The sequence below is a fragment of the Pygoscelis adeliae genome, unplaced genomic scaffold, assembly GCF_000699105.1.
Source record: "Pygoscelis adeliae isolate BGI_AS28 unplaced genomic scaffold, ASM69910v1 Scaffold225, whole genome shotgun sequence".
In the NCBI taxonomy this organism is placed as follows: domain Eukaryota; kingdom Metazoa; phylum Chordata; class Aves; order Sphenisciformes; family Spheniscidae; genus Pygoscelis; species Pygoscelis adeliae.
The window spans coordinates 11,857-22,696 of record NW_008824898.1 but is presented as its reverse complement, the minus strand read 5'-3'; positions in this window follow the sequence as shown (position 1 = coordinate 22,696).

Here is a 10,840-nt window from a genome sequence, read left to right as displayed (position 1 = left end):
ATAACTCCCCGTTCAGCCAGGCCGGCCGTCTTCCCTGCCCGTTCTTCTTGCGGCGTATGGGGACAGCCTGCTCCTGCGCCTTTAAGACTTCCTTCCTGAAGAACGTCCAGCCTTCCTGGACCCCTTTGCCCTTCAGGACCGTCTCCCAAAATGTCTCACTCATCTCCACTTGCTACCTTTACAAAGGCATGTCAGTTTTATCATTATTCTGGTTAATTAAGTCACATACCCTCACCGAAATTCTCAGATGGTAATCTTTGTTTGACACTGGCAAACTACTCCAAAATAAATACCTGTGGATCCAGAATTCACACCAGAGGCACAAAGGAGACGGAGCTGTTGAGGCTGCCACAATGGGCTCTCTGCAGGGGAGGGAGCGCTGGGGTCTCAGAGCTGGCTCATTCAGTGATGTCCCAGCAAGAGCTATGCTTGAGAAATGTTGATTCAGAAGACAGCTGCTTATGAAAATAAATAGCATACTCTCCAGCTAAGCTTCCTGATTCATCAATTTTATTCCTTCTGCTTCGATTTGTTTAAAGATCTTAATTTTTACATCTTAAAAATTAAACATGCAGTTTATTTCAGCAGTGATTTCTGAGTGCGGCATCTTTTCTTGCTGATTTGCAAGCAGTCTCCTAATCATTCAGCCTCAGTTATCTATTGGTGAGAGAACTAAGCAGCTTTTCACTTTTTGGGGAGCAGTAGTCCAAAATGATGTGCTGTTATTAATTGAAATAAAGGCATCTTCATGTGGAAATTCACAGCTGCTCTTTACTTTTCAGAGCAAAGTTGAGGGTATGCATATTGCATAAAGCACTTTGGAAAAGTACTGGATTGATCTCTCTAGGGAATTAACTTTTCTGTTTATCTGCCAAACATACCGTGAATAGATAAACTGAAACGTGATTCTCCGCTTCCCAAAATCCCAACAGTATTCCTTACAGCCTTACTGAGGGGACCACTGCAGATGAAAAGGTAGAGCAGTTTTGCAGCTGATCTGGCCCTTAGCATTTCTGTGGGAATGGGCACAAAGTGGTTCAGTAGTGCAGTTGCTTTGGTGCTTGATTCCATGCAGAAGACCCCTTTTCACTGAAAACTGATGTGGGACCATGACTTCATATATGCTTCCCAACAGCCGCTGTACAGGTAAGTACTTTTTTTTTAGTAGCTCTCACCTAAGGTTAACTCCTACCAGTTATCCTGAGGTAAAAAATTTCATATCTCATTACTTGATACCACAGCCTGTAACTCCTTCAAATTTAAACCATAGTTGTTTTTCAGCACAAAAGTACAAGAGCCTTCATCTGTGTAAGAACAATAGGAGTAATAGCTCAGCTTGACCCAAACCAGGTCACTTCTAGAGGAGCACCCTGGCAGTGTCAATTTGAATGAATGAATGGTCTATTGCATTTATTTGGAATACCTGCTATTTCCTTGACAAATGCGAGTCATGTTACAGCACAGTGATGAAGTAGTATGATGTTTTATTTGACAGAGTAGATTTTTCTTCTTGTTTGTTTGTGACAGAGTTATCTTAGAAAATGCTCTTTGCCCAACGCTGCATCCAAAGTAGCACTAGCTTGCAGAGGTGTGAGGTAAGGGGAGGACAGTAAGGTTGGCAGTTTGATACAGATATAACCCCTTTGGAGGTTTCTTAAGAGTTCCAGCTGTTATACCTGAATAAGAAATAGTTAAATGCTGCACAATAAGTGCGTTTGCAGACTAAGGAAACATGGTTGATATTTGGCTGCTTTTTTGCTAGTTTCTGTTTACTCAAATACGATGCAAAGTCAAGCGCAAAAATTCTCCATGTATCTGTTGCTGTATTTATCGTTCTCCCTTGGCAGTCTGTGCAGAGCAGAGAACGAATTATCCAAAGTGGATTTGGAGAGTGCTCTGCTTCAGAAATAATGGAGCTGGCTTAAATATTCGCTTTCAAGGTGTCGTGTTAGATATGCTGGTTAAGACATGGATTACATAAGATAAAATCATACCTGAGCTTCTACAGGAAAAAAACCCCAACAGCGCTGTGTATCTGAGAGATGCAGCAGATCTTCATCAGCAAAGCCAGTCTCTAGGAGCTGGCTGCAGGTCAGGGTTAGAAATTCCTGTGCCACGAGCCCAGGTGGAGCTGGTGCTGATGCAGTACTCACAGTTGAAAGCAATGGCTGTTACGGTTTTGGTTGTTCTGTCTGTTATCTGATACCTGAAATATGTGAAAATTGTTCTAGACCAATTGCCACCTTCCTTCAGGAAGCTTGATAGAAATCCTCTGGCTGCTTTATTGAAATCGTGTTTCTCAAGCAACTAATCACTCTTGTTACTCTCTCTCTTTTCCTTTTTATCAGTTGCAGGGATGGGAGGAAGATTAAGTGGGGACACCTGAGACAGGGAGAGACATCAAGATGAGTTTCAGGAATAACAGAACCTACATCTTCCAAGATCCAGCCTTCTGACCACTGGGTAGTGCTGTCTTACCCATCCATTTGTAATCTTTTAAATCTATTCCATTTAACAGCAGATTTTTGCAGATTTAAGAAAAGAAAAAAAAGAGGCGGTTAAGTCTGGACCTGCAGGTAACTGTTTCAAGTTCTCTTCCTTTTTGCAAAAATTTGGGCAGTGATCAGAAAAACAGAAACAAATATTTGAATTCCATATTTTCTTCTAACCTCTAGGTACTTGTTTGCCATACTTATATTTGCAGACTTAGTCTGTATAGCTCTTTGCGTGGAGGAGGATTCTGCTCTAGAATAAGTTTTCAGGCCGGGACTTAACCTACAGTAGGTATTTCTATAGGTTTCCACAGGTTAACAAATATGTAGACTGTGAATGTCTCCCAGAAGCGAGCTAGGGTGTATTGGAAGTGGCTTTCCATAAATAATGCTGGTTTAAAGATGCAAACTGCAGTTGCAGTGTGCGGAGGGTAGGGGCACAGGTTCCTACAGGGGCTGTAGGAACACTTTCAGATGGCCGGCACCAACATTTTTTGCTTTATGCAATTGGGAAAGGAGGGGGAGGAAGTGGGAGGGAGAAATGTCATTTTGACCCTGAGCATATAGGTAGCCCAAAGTGAACTACAGAGAGAAGAGAGCCACCTGCCTGCCTTTTATGCTGGCATTTGAAAAATGAGCTCAAGATAGTGCTTTGAAGGGTGGCTTGGTAATGTTATTTAAAAAAAAAAAAAGTCCCCACTTTCTTTTCTTGATATCGGTATCAAGAACGAGATGACTAACATGTGGGGGAGGGAGTGGTTTGAAATAATTTTTTGGATTTTTTTTTTCTTCCTTTAAAAATTTAGGTGAAGTTAATTATGGAATGGCAGCAGTGTCTGATCTGAAGCGAGTGCTTTCATCTCACCTCCTGCTTTTAAAATAGCTGCGCTCTTATCTCTGCTTTGAGAAAGGGGGTGCGGGGCGGAGAGCACCCCGGCGGTCGCCAGATGAATGAAATGCCTTGTGAGATCAGAGGCCATTAAAGACTGCCAGCAAAGAATTAGCAAGACTTTAGGAGCTAATTTCCCATGGTGATGATGACCGGAGGAAGAAAAAAAGCCATGATCTGCAAAAGACAAATGAAAAACATAAAAAATTAATGAGCCCAATTACTTTAATACTGTCCAAAATATGTTCTGTTAAAAAGAAAGTGGAAGCAGACAAGAACTTGGAGATGTGATGGGTGTTTCCCCTAATCCCCACTGACAGCCTCAGTCACACAAACACTGACATTAACCCTTCCCTTTGCAACTTAGGCTTGATTACCATCTATTAATCTTTATTAAGAGCCTGCCACTATGCTGATAGTGGCTGGTAATTTCTTGTATTAATCTGATAAAGTAAGCAGAGGAGCTCTGTTTCCAGCATAGGCTAGGTGCAGCATAGAGAAGCACTTACTGTGCATACCAAGGTGGGCTTTGAGCGCATGCTTCGGGCTGTAAGGGGAAGGTGTGATGTGACACTGAGACAGAGGACTAAATGCAAAATCCCAGGAGGACGAGGCCCTGGCTGGGGAGGGAGAGGGAGGCAGGGAACTGGAAAGCTAATAGCATTGCTGCCTGTTAATCGCATCAAGGCAGAAATTGTCTTCACCCTTGTTTTTTTCCTGGAGGTGTATGTACGCCACGTGTGTGGTGAGATCCCAGCTAGCATGAGAGCTGAAATCAATACTGCTGTGTCAGGGTGGGCCTCCATTAAGCTGCTGGGTAATGAGGCTTATAACCTCCGTGCAGAGGTTAATACTGCTGCATGGTGTGTTGGGTAGTACCAGTAGCTTCAGGGGTTATCCATTATTTCTGAGTGACGCAGAACTTGCCTGCACAGGCACACCTGAGGTTTTCACGTTCTTTTGAAGAAACAGGCACTTATTTCAGTGGAAGCAGAGTCTGATCTGAACTTCTACAATCACTTGTAGCCAGTGGTTCATCTCTCGTCCTGCTGAGCTGTGCTGAGTGGACTTATGACGGTGGCTATCCTACTTCTGAAGTAAGAGAGCCTTTAAGGAATTAATCATTCCTAGGATTCTTATTTTTCAGGTCACTGAGGCTAGGTCCATGTGAGGGGAGATCTTGGATTGCTAGATATGCTCAAGATGAGGGCTTTGGGCTTCAGCCCTCTTCCAGTGACTGAAGATGGTAGCTGAGTCTGCACGGCAGCCCCAGGAGTAAGTCTGTCTGAAAGCCTTTAAACCATATTATGGGATCCAAGCATCCCCTTAAAAACAGAAGCAATGCAGTTCATCTTTACCAAATGGACTGTGACAGGTCCAAAGGCAAAGGGGGAGGAAATGAAGGGGAGGGAGGGATAAGAACATGAAATGTCATCTGGAAACGAGCTTGTGCTGTACTCTTTGGAGAGTGTCTGACTTCACACCGTCAGCCAAGCAGGGGCCTACAAAGATCCCTGAGGCTACGGGGGGGCTTTCCCCCACCACTCTCAGCTGCTAGGAAAACACTACTGAGTCTGTCTGCCCTCATCTCTGTTCAGTCTAAGAGTTTATTAAGATGTCCTGAAGAATTCCTTGTTTTATTTGTGCCTGTGGTTAGATCTCTTCTGTCAGCTTCATGTTACGTGTCCCTTTGGTGAAGGTCTGGTGCTTCTGTGCGTGCTCAGTCTGAGGACTGCCTTCTGCCCTTGCTTTCTCTTCAGCTTACATGACTGCTTTATGGTGCCCTGCTGATTGAAGGTAATTCAAGCAATTAAAGGCCATCTCTGAACTTTTCTGGGATATTTTCACAGCCCAACATTTGCCAACAGTTCCTATCGCAATTTGGGATGAGGCCATCTTGTATGGGCTCTGTACCCTCTTGTATGATGGGTTTTACAATCATAGAATCATTTAGGTTGGAAAAGACCCTTAAGATCATCAAGTCCAACCATAAACCTAACACTGCCAACTCCACCACTAAACCATGTTCCTGAGCACCACGTTTACACATCTTTTAAATACCTCCAGGGATGGTGACTCAACCACTCCCCTGGGCAGCCTGTTCCAATGTTTAACCACTCTTTCAGTAGAGAAATTTTTCCTCACGTCCAATCTAAACCTCCCCTGGCGCAACTTGAGGCCATTTCCTCTCGTCCTATCACTTGTTACTTGGGAAAAGACATCAACACCCACCTCGCTACAGCCTCCTTTCAGGTAGTTGTAGAGAGCGATGAGGTCTCCCCTGAGCCTCCTTTTCTCCAGGCTAAATAACCCCAGTTCCCTGAGCCACCCCTCATAAGACTTGTTCTCCAGACCCTTCACCAGCTTTGTTGCTCTTCTTTGGACGCACTCCAGCACCTCAATGTCTTTCTTGTAGTGAGGGGCCCAAAACTGAACACAGTATTCGAGGCGTGGCCTCACCAGTGCTAAGTACACTTCCCTAGTCCTGCTGGCCACGCTATTTCTGATACTATTTCTGATAGTATTGTCCCAAAGCTTGCCAGCATGGAGCAGGTCTGGCTGCACTGCTGTGGCTTGACCAACTGCTTGGAGCTCTGCTCACTGTCTTTAGGCAGCCAGTGGGAACAGGCAAGTAAGCGTCCCTCTTCTGAAGCAGCAGGTTGGAGAAATCTCTCCCTAGCAGTACACCAGCAATGGCTTGGTAACACCAGACATCCCCAGCATCTGAGGCACCACTTATCCTTTTCTAATGCAGTCATATTTTCAGTCAGCAGCCTGTGCAGATAGAAGTGGTAGCATACTTCTCTGTAAGCAGGACCCTGGATTCAGGCAGATTAGTAGTGCATTAGTTACGATGTTTGTGTTTTTCAAGTGTCTTGTTTTTTCCAGTTGGAAATTATAGCTTTGGCTGTAGTCTGGTGAATCTAGGAGTCCCAACTTAAGGAAGAACCTTTCAAATCCAGGATCTAAACCAATAAAACATCTGGGATGGTTACTGCTGAGTTAATGGCCCAGTGAAGAAACAAATCACTGTGTGACCCTTCATGCTTCTAGTCTGCCTGATCTCCATTTTCCCCCTGCAGCCATGCTACCCTCATCACCCAAAAATCAAATGCAATGCAATAGTCTCCTTTTCCTTCTCCAGCTGGGCTTATTTTTCATCCTGTGCTACAGAACAAGGGGGGCATGCAGACATGAAGCTGAATTCATTGCTCCCTCTCTGGTTCAGCAAGAAATTACTCAGATTTTTTCCTAGATCAATGGATCGCCATTGTGTCCCAACAGCCTTGCACTCCCTGGTAGAGACATGAAAAATCATCCTTTGTCTTCCATGTGGCACTGGCACTGTGGGTGACAAACACTCCCCTTTTTATGCCTGCTTATTGTATGGTGTTGTACATTTTTCTAGATAAGCTGTGTGGCAGCCCTCTCGTTAATTAAATGTGTTGCTGGCCTATGAACTGCTAGCCTAGAGTGATCTCTGTTAGATTTGACCCCACTGAAGGCAGGGTAGAAGGGGCTGATGGTTCTGGGGGATCTGAGGTTGCGTCCAGTAACATCACATTTCTTTGCTGAGAGCCATGCACTCAGATAAATAAGTGAACCCATGGAGTATTAGCCTGATTATTTAACAACCTCTCTTTGAAATGCATGAATCATTTAGTCCTCTTTAGTCTGCGAGTAAACCAGTGATTCTCAGTTAAAGGTAAAAGAGAAAGGGAAAGTATCAAGAAATTGGCACTGGAGTACTTTTAGATAAGCTTCTGAAAAATGCCAAAGAGGAGCACTTCATCATTTTCCAATTGAATAATGTTAGTTCCAAGGCTTTTAATTTTTGAATGTTGAATGCCCTCCTAAATACACCCCGCCCCCCAAGTGAGACTGCTAATGAAACAAACAGATGGTGATTTGAATAGAGTAAAAGGACATCATAAAGATGTGCTTTGAAATAGCCAGACAGAGCAAATTACACAGGAGACTGGGGAAAAGAAAGTGATGGAAAACTGAGAATAAACCACCACAGTATTTGTTATTCACCAAATGGTCTAACATGTGAGTGGAAAGGTGTTTAATTATCTTCCATAATCTGATACTAAAAAAAAAATTTCTATCCTGAAAATGTTGGGGGTGATAGATAGGGAATTGTAGTCTTGATCAAGCACAGGGGCCAGTCGCATTCATCTGTCTGTGTCTGTGCATCTCACTGCTGTCTCCGGGGCTGTGTGTGTCAGCAGTGACATTTGTTTGCTTTCTATTTTAAGCAATGCCTAGAAAAAAATATAACTTTTTTTTGTTTGCCTCTTTCCCAAACTAATGCAATTTGAAATGCTGTGCCAGAGAGTCTGGAAGGCCTGAGGCAAAAGTTGAAACTGTGACCCTCTGAATATTAGACTGTATTATGGCAAGCTGAGTATCTTCTCTCTCAGTCAGGAAAGGGGCTGGGGAAGGATGGCCCTTGGGCTGGCTGCCTCATCACTCCCCTCTTTCTAATCCCTCTGCACCGTCTCTGGACTGCCTTGTGCTCCATGACAGCAGGCTGGCTGATGCTGCTAGTTGGCCTTTCAGCAGTACTTTCTCTCTGGGGATCACAGACTGTTTCACAAACACTATGACTTAAGATTTATAAGCTGCTGTAAGGAGAGAGAATGACAAAAACAAATAATTTACTTATTTCAAGTCCAAAGTAAAAAAGGTAGCAGAATCTGCCCCAAGACTGCAGGCTAAGGAAAAACCCTGAACTGATTTTTTTGCTACTCTTCCCAAGGTTTCTGCTGCTGGAGCAATGGAGCATCTCCCCTTTACACCCGCTTTCCCTGTCCTAGTTTGTTGCAGACCACTTTGCTGGCCCCTAACATGGCACTGGAAACAGTTACCTAGGTGTTGAGCACTTTGGGAAGTTACAAGTGATTCACTTAAACTAAGATTAAATCCCTCAGGGTGGGAAGAGAGGAGGTGACACCTTTGTTTCAGGCCCAGCTACCAAAGCTGGGAGGAAAGGAATGAGTTTTAGAAGTACGCTTAGCTATAGAGTAACCCCCTCCCTCATCTGCACTTGACTACATGGAGGTAACAAGTAAATCAATATCCAAGACATACACATCTCCAAAGCTTTAGTATTTCAGTTTCTGATGTTCTGATACTTCCAGTAAAAATTAATCGTGCTCTTCTGTTGGCCGAAGTCTCCACAGCAGCCTCATTAACACACAGACAAATGTTTTTCTCTTCCGACTTGCTGAACTAAAAATCAGTTTTGTTTGTTTGGCTTTTGTTTGCTGTGAACAAAACAGTTCCTTGTTTCTGCTGTGCCTGTGATTGCACCCTGAAAGGAGGAGGAAGATCAAGCAGCCTTCAGTCTCTCCATAATCATCAAATGACAGTTTTGCAGCCTTTAGGCATTATCTTGCACCTCCCCTTGCTGTATGGCAAGTTCCCCGGTTCCCTCCTGCACCCTTCTGTCTGATCATTAAAATTATTATGATCTCATCTCACACAGCAGAAACAAGTAGGAGCTGTGGGTGCCCTGATGGCCCAGCTCGCTGCTACTCAGTTTTGTGCCAAAACAACTGTGGCAGCTGCTCAGTCTCAGAGAGAAACTTTAGTGTCACTTTGTGCCTTTTACTAGGTTTAGTGAATAATAAATCTGTAACTTAAGCAAGACCAGATTCCTCTCATGCAGACACGCATCAGTTTTGTGTCCGTGCGCCCGCTGCTGTGTCTCTGGAGAGAACTGAAACAACCATCACCCAGTCCTGGCTCAAAATCTTTACGCAGGCTATTATGCAGTGCTTTACAGAGAACTAAAGCTTTTCAGCTTCTGTGTGTAAGCTAGGAAGAAATTATGATCTGGCTTTTATCCTGGTGTACCTCAAAGGCAGAGAGGTGAAACAGCCTGAGCACAAGGCTTGCTGCGTGAGTCGGGACAGGACCCCTGGATCCTGGCTTGCTCCTCCAACAACTGAGTTGTGTGCACTGGCTTCAGTGAAAAGGGATGACGATGGGGAGATCTTTGAAAGCATCTGAGGGATTTGGAAGCGCAACATGTGTTCCAAAATGTACCACCTCGTGCATGTTGAATACGCCACTGGCATGGCTCTGTGTTACTACAGGGTGTGTAAACACATACATGGCCTGCAATAGTTTTGAGTACAAAAGGTGGATTATCAAGCACCGGGCATAAGTAAATGTCTAGTCAAAAATCTGATTAACACGTGGTTGTTTTTCATTACATGGAATCAGCTTTTTGCTGATCTGTGCATCATAAGCGCAATCCTGCTGACAGTGACTAGAGAGCTGCTTTTAGTGAAGGAAATGCCTTTGTGTCTTACCCCTGCTCTCACAGCCTGCTACGTGCCGCGACAGCTGAGGCATCCCAGTAGCGATTCATTAGTTCTAGCAATATGTGTTGCTACATTTTTGCAAGGAGTAGGGAGGCATCACAGTGATATATAAAAGTGAATTTTGCCATACTTTGGAAGACTGTTGGGTCAGCAGCTCTGGGAGAGGTCAAAACCTCAGGCTAATGTGATTTGAGGCTGGTTTTATTACTTAGGTTTTCCTAGAGGTTTGTGAGCAATGCAATACCTTTTTAACCCCATTTCAGCTCACCTTGCTTAGACAAACTTTTCTGTGGTCTTCCTGAAGAGCCAGGACCAGACAGGACAGCTCCAGGATGGCTAGGACCTGCCCAGTTTTCAGAAGTGTTTCTTCACAGCCTCTGATGGTGTATGACCCCCTGCCCTGGATCACAGGCAAGGAGCAGAGTCTGCAGTGCCCAGGAGGAGAGTGGGGAACAGGGACCACAAACCTCTGCCACCAAGATCACAGATCCACGGGGAAACACAAGTTTGCTTATCAAAGGTGGAAATGGTGTATTGGAGTATAGTAGCTGGCTTAACTGGCAGAGCTGGTCTCTGTTTGCGATGGGAGTGGGATGGTGGGTGGGGTATCTGCCAAGCCTCATCAGCCAGTGTTGCCGTGTTCAAGCTGAGCTTTGAGGGGAGGGAGGGAAGGAGGGAGGGACCCCTACCTACTTCTGGGGCTCCCCAGAGTTTCTGCCTGTGGAAACGGCTCCTTTCTCAGGGGTAGTAGGCGTGCAGGGGATTTTAGCGGGGCAGGACAGCAGCAGCTACAATGGGCCTCTTCCAAGGGGCAGGTGGAAGGCAGATGGCTCTGAGCCTCCAGAAGGATGTTGAGGTGTCAAGGCCCCAGGGAGAGGTTGCTCCCCAGGGTGACCTTGAGTAAATCACTCCCTGCACCTCGTTTCACAGGGCCCTCTCAAGCAGCCTCAGGAGCCGCGAGAGGGGATGTGAGAGGAGGCTTCAGTGGCTGTGGGGAGGGGGGAGAGGGTCCTTCGGTTTCCCACCGCCTGGGCGGGACGAGAAGCAGTTGGCTGAAAATTCACATCCAGGCTGAGGACTGGGAAAAATGTCTTTGTGAAAAAGGCAGCAAGGCATGGGTG